Genomic DNA, 14,837 nt, shown 5'->3' with positions numbered 1-14,837 from the left:
TAAAATACAACAAAAAGATGAAAGAGTGTACACCCACTATGATCTGGACCAAATTTATCATGATTATTGATTATTGATGTATCACAATAATACTGAAATAAAACAAAAAATGCAGACATGATCTGGAAACATTTCATCAGTTCTCCAAATTAGAAGCGCAGCGTGCTTGCTTCAAGCTGTTTATTTGTCACTTTCAGTTAAAGTTTGCTGTAAAACTAACTCATAAAACAAAAGAGAAGTACACTTTGTACTTTGTATGCAAATATTTAAAGACCAAAATGTTCCACCAACCCATCTAATTTCAATTAACCAAGTCTGCCATCTTAATGCTTACATATAAGCTCAAATGCCAATGACAAGTTAACCGAAATTAAGATAGATGATTATAAACCATCAAACACAAATGAAGCAGCAACACGTATAAAAAGAGAAAACAACACTCCTCACAGGCGTATATTCTCTCTGCTCTACTATAAAATAAGACAATTGCCTTAAAATCCACCATACAGTTGATGTGCAAACGATGAACCTTGATCTAAAAGGGCATTTGCCGTATATCTGTTTATAATTAAAGCCACAAGCACAATTATGGTGTTAGACACATTTTGAGTGTTGTATGATAGAATTTGGCTCGTTGTTGGTGTTCCCTACACAGTCAATTTTATCCATCCATCCATCCATTCTCCGAACCGCTTGATCCTCACGAGGGTCGCGGGGGGTGCTGGAGCCTATCCCAGCCGTCTTCGGGCAGTAGGCGGGGGACACCCTGAATCAGTTGCCAGCCAATCGCAGGGCACACAGAGACGAACAACCATCCACGCCCACACTCACACCTAGGGACAATTTAGAACGTCCAAACAGCCTGCCATGCATGTTTTTGGAATGTGGGAGGAAACCGGAGCACCCGGAGAAAACCCACGCAGGCCCGGGGAGAACATGCAAACTCCACACAGGGAGGCCGGAGCTGGAATCGAACCTGGTACCTCCGCACTGTGAAGCCGACGTGCTAACCACTGGACTACCGGGCCGCCCTAGTCAATTTTATTTGATCAGTATACTGTATAAACAACATTGTGACAGCTGTGACTAACTCCATATGTAATGATATAATAATGAGCTTTAGCGACATCAATGTAATTAAGCTAGACACTATTATAACGGTGTCAAAATGACAGCCAGATGTCAGAGGGCTGCTAAACATATTGCCGCATCCTGTCAGAAGGCACCGGAGCTAATTAGGATACCAATAATACATTCCACATCGTTACTTTTCTCTCAGCGCCGGTACACATGTACGGCAATTTCTCACGTCTTTAAGCCAGTGTCGAGCTTTTAGGTCCCAGGCCGTTTAGTTTTCGGACGCCAGCAGCTGTGAAAGCGAATCTCACGAGCCTCGTCTGACACTTTGCTGGATTTTATTTGCCCTTGTAAACTGACAGGTGGATTTCGTTTTGCCGCCCAAGTGACCCAGAATTTCCTAAAATATGATTTTGAACACCAATGTGAGGAGGATATAACTCCGACACTGCAGAGCTCCCACAATGGTGTAGCTTAGTTTTCAACCCAAATCAAAATCGTAATATGAAATGACATTCATCCATTCTTATAGGGATGTGTTTTTAACAAATAAACTGTATGTAAATGTACCGTTTTCCCATGACTCATTCCAATTTGGTCATTGTGTGGTCTCATTGTGTGGTCACAAAATTAAAAACTAAAAAAGCAAAATGGTGTGAGGCCAAATTTTATTAGATTTTCGGTTTATCTTTGTGACTTTCATTACAAGCCACTCTACCATCCGCATGCCTTTTTAAAATGTATTTTTATTTATTGTTGTTGTTATTTTAGGTACTTTAGGACTTTTAGGAACATCTCTCAATTGTGAATATTTATGTCACTGAACATGTCAGTGCCATCAGATCCTGCCATGCATGTTTTTGGAATGTGGGAGGAAACCGGAGTACCCGGAGAAAACCGACGCAGGCACAGGGCGAGCATGCAAACTCCACACAGGGAGGCTGGACCCGGAATCAAACCCTTCACCTCTGCAATGTGAGGTCGATGCGGTAACCACCGGACCACCGGGCCGCCCTGCACAACTGACAATGATGTGAAAATTTAACAAGTAGTTTTCAGAAATTCAATTCTGATCGGAGAAATGTATCCATGCAACTGAGAAACTCTGTAGTCATTTAAAACCAGAGCGAACCTCACGTTCTGCTTTGGCTTGTTGTACAATATTACGGGGAAAATGCTGAAAGAACATTAGGACACTTTGGTAAGGGTCATTCTGGAACTGAGATGGAGACTCAAGTCATTCTGACTTTGAGTCGAGTCAACTCGAGTCACTGCTTCTGTGACTTGATGACAAAAATGATTTGAAACATGACTTGCAGTTGGGAGATAAAGACTGAGGACTTGATTTTAATTGAAACATGATTACTTGAAAGACTGTTGTTCATTTTGTTTGGGTTAAAGAGAAAACATTTAGCAAGATAGATATGTAGATAGCACTACTTATAGTCAAAATTGACATGTCTAACACAAGCCCCTCCCATGAATAAACCGTGAATTGTTGGCGGAATACTGTATTACATGTAACATACTTCCATCCATCCATCCATCATCTACCGCTTATCCGGGGCCGGGTCGTGGGGGCAACAGCTTTAGCAGGGAAGCCCAGACTTCCCTCTCCCTAGCTACTTCTTCCAGCTCTCCCCGGGGGATCCCGAGACGTTCCCAGGCCAGCTGGGTGACATAGTCTCTCCAGCGTGTCCTGGGTCTTCCTCGGGGTCTCCTCCCGGTGGGACATGCCCGGAACACCTCACCAGGGAGGCGCTCAGGGGGCAACCGAATCGGATGCCCAAGCCACCTCATCTGGCTCCTCTCGATGTGGAGGAGAAGCGGCTCGACTCTGAGCCCCTCCCGGATGACCGAGCTTCTCACCTTATCTCTAAGAGAGAGCCCGGACACCCTGCGGAGAAAACTCATTTCGGCCGCTTGTAACCGGGATCTCGTTCTTTCGGTCACGACCCATAGCTTGTGACCATAGATGAGGGTTGGAACGTAGATCGACCGGTAAATTGAGAGCTTCGCCCTTTGGCTCAGCTCCTTCTTCACCACGACAGACCGATACAACGTCCGCATCACAGCAGACGCTGCACCGATCCGCCTGTCGATCTCCCGCTCCCTCCTGCCCCCACTCGTGAACAAGACCCCAAGATACTTGAACTCCTCCACTTGGGGCAAGATCTCCTCCCCGACCCGGAGGGGACACTCCACCCTTTTCCGACTGAGGACCATGGTTTCAGATTTGGAGGTGCTGATCTTCATCCCAACCGCTTCACACTCGGCTGCGAAACGCTCCAGTGAGAGTTGGAGAGACCCGTTTGAAGGAGCCAACAGCACCACATCATCTGCAAAAAGCAGATGATGTAACATACTTCATAATGTAACATACTTATGATTATGAATTAGATGGCTAACAGAGTAAACGCTGGTATTGTTGCAAAATGGTTCCATACATGCCAGTATGTGTCCTCACATTTTTCACAGTCAAATCATGTTTGAGCTGCTTTCAATGTGAATGTTGTAAGAAGAGTTTGAATTCATATTTAGATGTATCAGGAGAATAATTAGGTTTAGTTTTTTTTTCAGATGCGGGTAATGATGCATCGTTTCGCCAATAATTGCAAGCCACATGATAGTGAGGGTTCACTTTATACAGTATAGCATTGGTTTCCTTTAGAGCTTGCTAGCTCTCCCAGTGGACTCCGGCTCACATTTGCCATTCTCTGTGTGCAGCCCTTGTTATCGTATTCCTATGGAAACAATTAGCATTTGACATGCACACGCAGACGCCCACACACAGACCAAAGCGTGCGCTGGCATGCTAGATCAAGTGGCATGCTCAACCGTTACTCCCTCTTCATTTTACTCGCGTCTCTCCCAAACCTGGGATACAAAATGGACACTCTTAGCTCAATTTTGGAGTAAGCAATGTTAGACAAAAGCTAGGAAGTGTGTTGAGTTTGTGTTTTGCTCATTTGTATGGACGCAGGATGCTTCTTGATATCTGTCAGTGCCAACATGATGGATGCGAGCGCGGCCAGGCTGCGGAAGCTTTCCCGGGAAAATCAACTGCAGTGTCCTATAAGGATGCCGTGCCCCCGACAGTCATCAGTCAACATTACCTCAAATAAGATGGGTAGTTAGATCAGCTGTCCGGCTAGATTAAATGTCATATTTGCTGCTTTTACCCTCCTGTTATGGTGCACGTAAGATGTCATGGTTTTCATCCGATCTCAGAAGCTAACTAGCGTCACCCCTGGTAGGTTCTTGGCTGAGGGACCGACTGGGAATTCCATATATCATCTACTTACCTAACATCTGGCTGGCCACACCGTTGCAACTCAGTGCCAGGCTGCAGCCCAGATAAATGGGGAGAGTCAAAGTTAGGAAGGGAATATGTCTATAAAAAAATTCAGAGGCAAAACTTCAAACCATGAATGGCTTCCTATTGGCATCGTGACACGTTAGTCATTGATGTTAGCATGGGGGATTATTGCCTCCTTGTGGAGACATTATACAGTGTCATCAAGTATTTTGCTAATAAGCGAAATAAGGTTATCGATATCAAGGAAGTAAAACATTTTTGTTTTTGAAGACCCCTGTATTTGGCTAACTAAGCTTAGCTCACTGCTGGTCGAAATAGACAGAAAGTGTCATGTCCGCCGCCCTATGTGTATGGTTTTGATTTGCCGAGTGAGACACAACCAGCAATGGAAGTTTTGTTATTGTTTGGCAATTGCAAATTGTGATGTTTTCTACTTTTTTACTTCAAATAGATTGCTATTACCTGTACATCAAAGTAAGTGCAAGTTTTTATTCCTTAAAAAAATGCCGGTGGTAGTTTTGTAAATCTACTGAGTAACATGAAACAAACCGTTCAATTAAATGCTCAATCCATGAAAGTTTGATATAAAAAAAAGGATATTTTATGTAACATCACATGTACTCCTCAAATATTTTGGAGAAGCTTGTGTCACTGAAGATGGCAGAAGTTGAGTACCATTCAAGCTAGGATTGCCACTGTGCAGCGTTAACGCAAGGCTGGTCAAGTTGGGGTCAGTGGCAAGTTGCCACGTGTTGTTGGCCACATCCACGCTGAGGTTCAAAAGTTCATGCTTGGCAGTGTTTATCTCCCACTATAATCCCAGCCAAGCACGTTCGGCAAAAGTCCGCATTATGTTGATATCTCAACAATACAATCAATCGACGCCTCAATGTGATCCAGTCAGCTAATAACATTATTAGCATGTCTATTTATAGTCTTGTGGCGTGTGTCAGCATTGAGGCCAGCTGGTCGGCCTGTGATCCTATTACGCCTTTACCTCTTGCGGTAAGAGAGGCGTTAACCTTCTCAGAGGCTGCGCTCTGACATGACTGATGGACACCTTCTATTCTTCTGCTCGGTAACGGCTTGCTCCTCCATTCAGGCAGAAGCACTGTTACACGGTACGTGTCGCGATTGTTGCCATGCGTGTCACGGTTACGAGTTATACGATCGACAATGTCTGTAAGAGTGGCGCACTTCACTTGAGATTTAAGATTTACCGGTATTGTGTTTGTGGTTTTAAACCTCGACAAAAGTAGAAGAACCAGAGGTGGGAGTATGTCATAAACAGCATGTGCACATCTTCGTAGTAATTCCCAAGTTACTGTGGCTATTATCAGATAAAGTGAGTGAAGGGGGCCCAGTTACATATACACGTTTGCGAGCCACTTTGCGCTCAGTATTTTGTAGCATCAAATTTATCTTTATTCATTCTCAATCCAGTCCCAAACAAGTCTCTGTGTTGTCCATTATTCTTATTCTTGTATTCTCAGTTCAATGCATAATTGAGTCGATGAAAATCCAATATGAAAAGGATATTTGATGTCAAATAAGGATATTTTAGTCAAATATAAAATTTGACTAAATTGAATATGAGGTAGCTCCCTTGCTTTTTGTGGGTGTGGTTGAGGGATGAAATTTGATGTGGTTTCTGTTTTGTCACTTCTCTTTGTGTCGCAATCCTCGTCAGTTGCAGTTTTCCAAAACATAGAACCCTCCGTGATACTCAATTGCTTCGTGTGGTGGCTTCTGCACTTAAAATCATACCCTGCTATTGGGTTACCGGGTTTGTGTCTACCACACAAAATATAACGATGCTTTCCAAAATGAAAATAAATGCACACTTTCTTCAGAATGGAGATGTTCTGCTCTCAACGGGCAAGGCCTTTTAACTCGTACCAAGTCTATTCCCATGAATGCCAAGTCAAAGTAAAGTTGAGCTTTGTTTAAGTTATAGCCAGCGAGTCTTAAAATTGGTGACTTCAGTCTGACTGGTGCCAAGTCTTGTGACTCAAGTCCCCATCTCTGACCGGGCCTCGTGGTTTACATTTCACCTTCAATGAAAAATTTGAATTAAGTTGGAGTTGATTAAATCTCTGCCGTTGTGTCCCCATATGTGAATCTCATGTGGGAATGGTAAATGTGAATAACTGACAGATAACCGGACTTGGATGACTGAGAATCTTATTATTATTTATTTTTGATTGACTTCAGGTTATGATGGGGATTGGACTTTTTGTCATTTTCAGCCGTACCTTTTGAAACAAATAACAGGAAATTACTTTCTGCTTTTGCTTTTGTTAATTTCCAAACAGAACATCCCAAACAAATAAATAGAATAATACAAGCCTCTCTTTGTGATCTCCACACTCATGCCAAATAAGCAAGTGAGCTTCCTGGCGTCATTGACTGTAGCCCACAGAGTAACTCCTCAAGTGAACTTGATTGCCAGCTGCGCTCTTCTCCATCCGCGCATGAATGAACAGGAACTGCTCCGTTTTACGGCGGCACTGAAAGGCAAAATGTGCATTTACTGTCATGCTTAAAACCCCTTATAAAGATGGCGTTCGCTAGTTAAAGCATGACAGGTGCAGATGGTCGGGGGCCTACACTGAGCAAATGTTCTATGTGTGTGATGAGGCACTTCACCTGAGGAAGCGCCACTTAGCTCCTCATAAGGCAGATAAAACCTGCAAATCAGGTGCTATGGGTAATTGATACGGGAGTCTATCGCTTAGATCAGGGGTGCCCATTAGGTCGATCCTGATGTACCGGTAGATCTAAGACAGGTCCCAAGTAGATCCGAGGAGTGTCAAGGAGAAAAAAAAAAAAACAACCATTTGTGTGTCTTTGTACATGTTAGTAATATATTTTTTTGTGTTAATGTACACTGCACCCTAATCATCTTATCAGTCTCATTTTCACCAAAAAAATATAAAAAAAAAAAAATAAAGCAGGTAAATCTTGAATTTACGGTGGCGCGTGATTACGTCACCGGAAGTTGTTAGCTCTCAGCAGTCTGCAATTGCAGCTTGTGATCAGAACTGTTGCGCTCTATCTTTTATCGTCATTATTCTCATTTAGAGTTTGCTTCGTGTACAATTCACCGAGGGCACGGGCAAAGAATAGGAATCTAGGAGGGCCCAGGGAAGCACTTTAAAACGGTACGTGTGAGCTACGATAGTTAACAGGCTGCAAAAGTGCATCGCATGCCTCAGTTTCAGGCTGTTTCTCATCATGGCGTGCGTGTGTGTGTGTGTGTGTGTGTGTGTGTGTGTGTGTGTGTGTGTGTGTGTGTGTGTGTGTGTGTGTGTGTGTGTGTGTGTGTGTGTGTGTGTGCGCGCGCGTGCCGGTAAGGGTAGATCCCGGGAGGTTAGTTGATCGAAAAGTAGATCTTCGATCCAAAACGTTTCTGCACCCCTGGCTTAGATCTTTGATGTTGACATGTGATGTGTTCACCCGAGGCACACTTTGACTTTAAATGGTGACCAAAAATATATTGCGATGTGTTGGCTTTTTAGTCGTCACTGGACAGTTTTGCATATTCTACCAATGGTAACAATATTTACTAGGCCTGGAAGCGGTGCTGTGACACTGGCGCTGGAAGTCACAAAAACACGGGCAGGCAAAGATATTAACATTAATGGCGGAGAATAAAAAACATTTCCAGGCTCTAAGTATCAAAGAATCAAATGAAAAACAGCAGTAAGCATGCTTTCTTCTTTCAGGCCATGTATCCTAGTTCTTTGCATGGCCTCGTACCACTTTGGTTCCACTGTGCTGCAACAAATGACATTTCCCTCCTCGACGTCGTCATATTTGTTCACTTTGCTGTGATTGTATTCCTCATTTGGTGGTGTCACAAAAATCCAAAACAAAATACCAAGATGAACAAAGGCCAAAAGAGCCCTCTCTACCCGCAACTCCCCTCTCAAAAAAAAATCAAAGCACAATTGCGACATTATTCTTTGAACGTCACTCAGCCTTTTTCTCCTCTTGCATTTTGACTGTATTTGCCTGCAGGTGGTTTGTGGTCTTAATTGAATTTAAACACAGTCAACTCAGACATAAGTCACATGAATATTAAAAAATGGATATTGGAAGTAATTAGGAAACTGCGCACTCAGGCCTGCAGTGTGAAGACACAAGTTTGTCATGTGTCTCAAGATGTTACATTCAGGCTTGCATGGGCTGAGCAAACAGAACGTTCATTTTCACTGTAGACTGAAAACATTTGCGTTTGACATCAAAAGCTTATTCCGAGACAAGAGATCAACCGTTACATTCTACTTTTAGTTACGCGTGTGGCTACAGCAAAAGTAAATGGAACTGGCCTCGTTGCTCTAACTTTTGGAGGAAGTGTGAGTTCAAGATCAATAACAGAGTAGACATTTCCCATAAGATTAATAAAAAAAAAAGTAAAAAAAATACTGCTTGTCTCTGTTATATTGGACAAAATATGGCCAGTTTTCAGAAAATTGATTATTGATTTTTCTAGGGAGGTATTTTCTATTTTCACTTGTTCTTCTGCTTGATAAAACATTGACATTGATTTCCAAGTTCTAAAAACAATACCTCACAACCAAACAAATTACCGGTACATTAGGCGTGTTTGGCTTAGGAGGCTAAATGTGCAAAAAGATACTAGATTTCAACACGGACATGACGAAAGTAGCTGTGGGGGAGAGGGACTGGTAATTGTTGGCTCTGAGTTTTGGCATTACAGAGGGAGAAATGAGCGGCGATGCCTGGCTGACTTGTTACTAATGACTCCGTACAAAGTACCGATGGGAACCACTGTGTGTACTGGTTCGGCTTGACTTTGCGTTCATTTCCTATTGGTGTGTGTTAGGACCATGTTTTCACAGGGGAAGCGCTTTGTGTCTGGCTGCAACCAGCTTGAAATGGCAACTTCCCACCATTACAGCACCTCGGCTGATTGGGTTCAGAGTGTGTATTGTGTACAAAGTGTGTTATTAGGCCCAAGGACCAGTCGGTGATCAGGCATTCTTGAAATCATCGTGTTTAATCTTATTCCAACAAATGAATTGCCCTTTTCAGAGCTTCAACATGCCTGGAAAAAAATATAAATAAATGAAAAATCACCAATCACCAATTTTTACACATATAATGTATTTATTTTAGTGATACCCAATACAATTCCCCTCTCCCTGGGGGGAAAAAAAAGTCCCCCGACACCCCCGACGAATCAATACGAAATTGGGTGGATGTGTCTTTCATCACAGGACACAAGAAAAAGTCTTGTCTTGTGTATTGAACTTCTCTCGTGAAGGATACGATGGTGGCAGCAGGTTGTTATTCTCTGTCTCTCCCTGTGTAGGTTGCACGCACTTAAGAAGTGGATTTTCTCCAACTAAACTCAACTCAACTGTATTTATAGAGCACTTTAAAACAACCACCGCTGTGTACAACGTGCTGTACATAGAGCATACATCATATATACAACAATAAACAATAAACCAATGAATTAATAACAAAGACAGCAGAAAGCACAAAAACAGTAACATTAAAAATCAAGTCTGAGTCATGCTGAGTCAAAAGCCAAAGAATAGAAATGAGTTTTGAGACGAGTTTTAAAGATGGTCAGGCTTGCCTAATGTGCATCAGGAGGTCGTGACCAAGAGAGGGACCAGCAACGGAAACGGCTCAATCCCCTCTGAGCCTCCACTTAGTTCTTGGTACCTCGAACAGTGTCTGGTCCGCAAACCTGAGGCATCAAGCAGGTGTGTAGGGGTAGAGGAGCTCAGAGAGGTAAGGTGGAGCGAGGCCATTTTAAGATTTGAAAACAATAGAATAGAATCTTAAAATGAACTCTAAAATGTACAAGGATCAGGTGAAGGGAGTAGGAGTTATGTGCTCCCTCTTACGAATACCAGTCAAGAGGTGAGCAGCAGCATTCTGGACCAACTGGAGACGCTTAATGGAGGATTGGCTGACTCCAAAGTAAAGTGGATTCGAGTAATCCAATCGCGATGTGACAAAAGGCATGCATTACTGTTTCAAAGTCATGAGAAAGGAGAGGATTTACTTTAGCCAGCTGCCTAAAATGAAAGTACTCCGACTTCCTCCTGTAATGGCAAATATTCACAATTATGGATTTTATATTCATGAAGACTTTAAATTGTCCATATGAGTAGATGGTTGTTTTGTCTGTAGGTGCCCCGTGATTGGCTGGTGATCAGTCCAGGTTGTACTTAGCCTCATGTCCAACATCAGCTGCGATAAGCTCCAGTTTACCCGTGACCTCAGTCAGGACAAGTGCGATGGAAGTATGGAAGATGCAATGACCATTATTCCGAATGGGTTGTGGAAGCAGATGGGAGGTCATGGAGAGATGACGGAGGCTCGTGCGTAATGACTCTGGCCGCTGCTCAAGAAAATGACAATGCTTTGGATTGAAACTGGGAAAGCAGACAGGCTTTATTATGCGCCGCATCGTGACACTTTGGTGTCGTTCAAGAATGATGAGCTCATTTCATAGGATTCAAATATCTGAAAAGTGTGAAATGTGTTCACGGTGAATCGACGAAAGTCCTCGATCACCACGATACCCCTTTGCCGTCACCTTTACTATCTTTGCTAACTAACAATGCACCCGGCAGCCACACTGTGTGAATTTGACTTTGATGCAAATATACAAGCCTTGTTTTTAGGGCAGGTCAGTCCGATGTTTATTGTCCATTTTTCGCGAGAATGTTGGCCTCATTCCGTCACCCCGAAGATGCTAACACATGTTTGCAGTAAACATCTGGCTCAGTGGCTGCTTGGACTCCATTGCGAGGTCAGTGCTTTTATTCAGGCTTCATTTCAAGCGGTCTGCCTATAAGAATGGGTTGCGCTTTGCTTTCTCTCTCTCTCTCTCATTACATAGCCACTTTTATCTGCTTGTCCACTTTTTCCCATAGACCTTTGTAGCATTTATTTCTCTTGAGAGGGAAATCAGATTTTCTTCTGCTGCCTCTTAGGCTGAAGTAGGGCAATTTGAAATGCAACGCATGTACATACTCAGACATTCACTTGGGCTTGCATACAAATGTATACACAAAGGCACCTTATACATCCCCTCTGGACCATGTTTTTTTTTTTTTGGTCATTATTGTAGCTGTAAAGCAGTGGTCACATATTCATATTCTCCAGAGGTTGTTGAGCTGACTTTCAAATACACAGGTGCATTTTAATGAATGTGTGATTTGCAACATCACTGACATTTTAAATCAGTGGTTGTAAAATGTAAACACAGAGTAACACCTCAGAAAATACTTTGCTCTCCAAGTACCACATTAAAATATAGTGGAGGAGCAGACCCAAGTATTCTTGACACAGAGATTTTATTTCTAAAAGCATTTTTAAAGTTACCCTAATCCACTATAACATCTAACACAAACTATAGTCAAATAATGATCCAATTAAAATTTACTCCACATTAAAGTTAAATAAAGCTGCTTGAATAGAAGTTCAAATACAAAACATTCAAAAATTTAATGCAAATGTATAGTACTGCGCGGCACAGTGTTCTACTGATTAGCCTGTCCGCCTCACGGTGCAGAGGTCATAGGTTTTATTCCGGCTTCGGCCTTCCTGTTTTGGAGGTTGCATGTTCTCCCTGTTCCCGCATGGGTTTTCTCCGGGTGCTCTGGTTTCCTCCAACAAAACATGCATGAAAGGTTATTGGAACACTTTAAACTGTTTAAAGTCTCTGTAGGTGTAATTGGAAGTGTGAATGGTTGTTCGTGTACGTGTGCCCTGCGATTGGCTGGCAGCCAGTTCAGGGTCTACACTGCCTACTGCCCGAAGACGGTTGGGATAGGCTGCGGCAACCCTCGTGAGCATAAATGGATTTGAAAAAGGATGGATGGATGGATTGTACTGGAAAGTTAACGACAGCAGAGCAGTACTTAGACAGCAGTTCATGTGCCACGAGAAGGAACCCCGCTTACCTCTTGTGGTACTTTGAGAGTCATTCGAACAAAAATGACTAAAATGCAGTCAGGTCCATAAACATGGTGGCATCAACACAATTCCGATCTTTTTGGCTCCCAACACCATCACAATAGATTTGAAATGAAAGATGTGCTTTCATTGCAGACATTTTTTTAGCTTATTTACATCCAAATCGGGTGAACGATGTTGGAGTTGATGGGCTCTTATGGCTGTCAGTAGAACTGGTTCACTTGTATTTATTCATGATGTGATTGTTGACTGAAGCCGCAGGATGAATTCTGAAGTGTTTTGGGCAATCTGATTATCTGCTAGGAATCAACTTCAGAGGTCAGTGGACGGCTCTTCACCGTGCAGATGGACAATGACTCGAAACATAAAGTGAAAACAACCAAATAGTTTTTTAAAGCAACAAAGTGGAATGTTAGCTAATGGCCAAATCAAGTCACTTGACCGGAATCGGAATCTGATTGAGCTTGCTTTTGACTGCAGACAAAACTGAAGGGAAAATGCTCCAGGCCCCAACAAGCAGGAATTGAAGACGGTTGCCGTAGCGCCCTGGCAGCACATCGCCGGGGATAAAATGCAGCATCTGGTGATGTAGATGTCGTCTGTGCAATCCAGACTTCAGGCTGTAATTGACTGCAAAGGTATTAGAAATGTTAGAAAAGTGAAAATTTGGTTTATGATTGTGAATTTGACCGTTTCCTTTTCATGCTTCAAAGTGTCAGAGGCATACATACAAACTGTTTTCATTCCCACACTGTTCATCTGATTTGAATGTAAATACCTTAAAATGAAAGATGAAAGTCTACAGTTAAAGCAGATCGTTTAAATTGTGTTGATGTTGATGACCAAAACGATGAGAATTGAGACCATGTACCAATATTTTTGGAGCTGACTGTATACTGCAGACCTAAAAAAAAAAAAATTCAAATGGTGGTCTGGATTTACTCGTTTTTGCGTCATATTCCTAATTGGGAATTCAAATAAGCCTAATTTGGAAGCAGGTATCCAGCTTTTTTCATCTACGACATCTAATGTGGGCATTGCATGTCATCAAAGTCTTTACATTCAGTAGCAGCATGTGGGGAAAAAAGCCCCTCACAATAGCTCCTTGGATGACACGATATTGGGCGTGCATCTTTATCATAGCAGGACACATGAAAAAAGCTGAATGAGCCATGCTTAATATTATACAGGAAGTCGGAAATTTGGTTTTGAAACCGTCAACCCCTACCAGGGAATGTTCCCAAATGAGCCCCAATTTGTGTATCCTCGATATTAAATTGCAAAGCTTTTTGCCAATAACATCTAATGGAGGCAGAGCATTGTGTCGACATTTGATGATCATTTTGAGAGTTCTCCATGAAAAAGATGGGGGCACCAAGTCCCGCTCTTCACCGCTCCCTGCATTCACACAGGCATCGTAATTGGGAGGCCTTATCTTTCAACTGAGGTGGTTACATTTGCAGAGAACGGATCAAAACAACGGATGGACGACAATAAGACACGGCGGCAGTAACAGTCGCAGATGCGTAATCAAGAAGTACATTTCTAATGGCTTTGTGCCCCTGTGTAACTATATTTCGGCTCCATTGGCACTGGCGTTTCCTTTATAATGTCAGCGCCCATGAAATGTGACACTCTAGCGCCTCTTATATGAGCCCTCCTCTCATCTTGTCATGCGGCCTCTTTGTCCACGTCACCGTTGTCTCTCCGAGGCGTAGTTGATAATCTAGTTATTTTTGAGGGGGAATATTTTCCCAAACATCATAAAGCATCAACTACTTTGGGCTGTATGCCAGTACGACCATAGTGGCGGAAGAGGCAGTACATCAACTCTGTTGTGTGAGTGTGTGTGTGCATGCGCGCGTGTGTGTGTGTCTGTGTGTGTGTGTGTTGGGTGTTGAGAGAGAGAGAGATAGAGAGAGCGTGTGTGAAATCTGCAGTTATTGACAAATGCGTGAATGCTGCAGCCTGTGTATCGGTGCTTATCTTATCATTGCACACGCAGTGGTATAAACATGATTTGCTGACAAGATAGGCTGCATAGGCAAAAGTATTCGGATACCTGCCGATTAGAAAAACACGGCAACAACCAAAATGCATAAACGAGCCCACACAATGTACTTTAAATTGAATGAGAAGAAAATGTAATAGTGAATTGCGCTTCGACTCAAATACAACGGTGTCTTGAGATACGAGTGACCCGACTTGGGAATTTTTTCAAGATACTTGATAGATTAAGCAACACAATCCGCACTTCTACTTAAATACAGCGTGACTGCTCCCTCTACTCATGACAAATGCTGACCAAGTGACAGCATTGTCTTGAACATTATTGTATTTCTGTTCACACAAATGGACAAATTAAAGCTCTGTTTCATAGTGCAGCCCACTAGTTGACACAGAATGACACGTTTTTTGCCCTCGTTGACCCCCCACCCCTGCCCCCTCCCCCTCTCCATTTTTGATTTGC

The 14,837-nt window shown here is 42.8% G+C and overlaps 1 protein-coding gene across 4 annotated transcripts in view; it reads left to right on the top strand.

The window, feature by feature from the left end:
* Window positions 1-14,837, top strand: part of shank3a (SH3 and multiple ankyrin repeat domains 3a) — a 194,398-nt gene that overhangs the window by 29,608 nt on the left and 149,953 nt on the right. The window contains exon 1 of one of the 4 annotated variants that reach the window (XM_086109497.1): window positions 5,280-5,517. The exons of 2 other annotated variants lie outside the window; for them this stretch is intronic. The gene's annotated coding sequence lies outside the window, so the exon portion shown is untranslated. Of the gene's footprint in view, window positions 1-5,279; window positions 5,518-14,837 lie in introns of those variants that run through there. One more of the 4 variants, XM_086109500.1, reaches the window with a different exon arrangement.

Source organism: Hippocampus guttulatus, chromosome 4 (assembly GCF_054856545.1).
Source record: "Hippocampus guttulatus isolate MCC_2025c chromosome 4, RoL_Hgut_1.0, whole genome shotgun sequence".
Lineage (NCBI taxonomy): Eukaryota > Metazoa > Chordata > Actinopteri > Syngnathiformes > Syngnathidae > Hippocampus > Hippocampus guttulatus.
The sequence above is the reverse complement of the archived record's forward strand: the minus strand, read 5'-3'. Positions and strand labels throughout refer to the sequence as shown.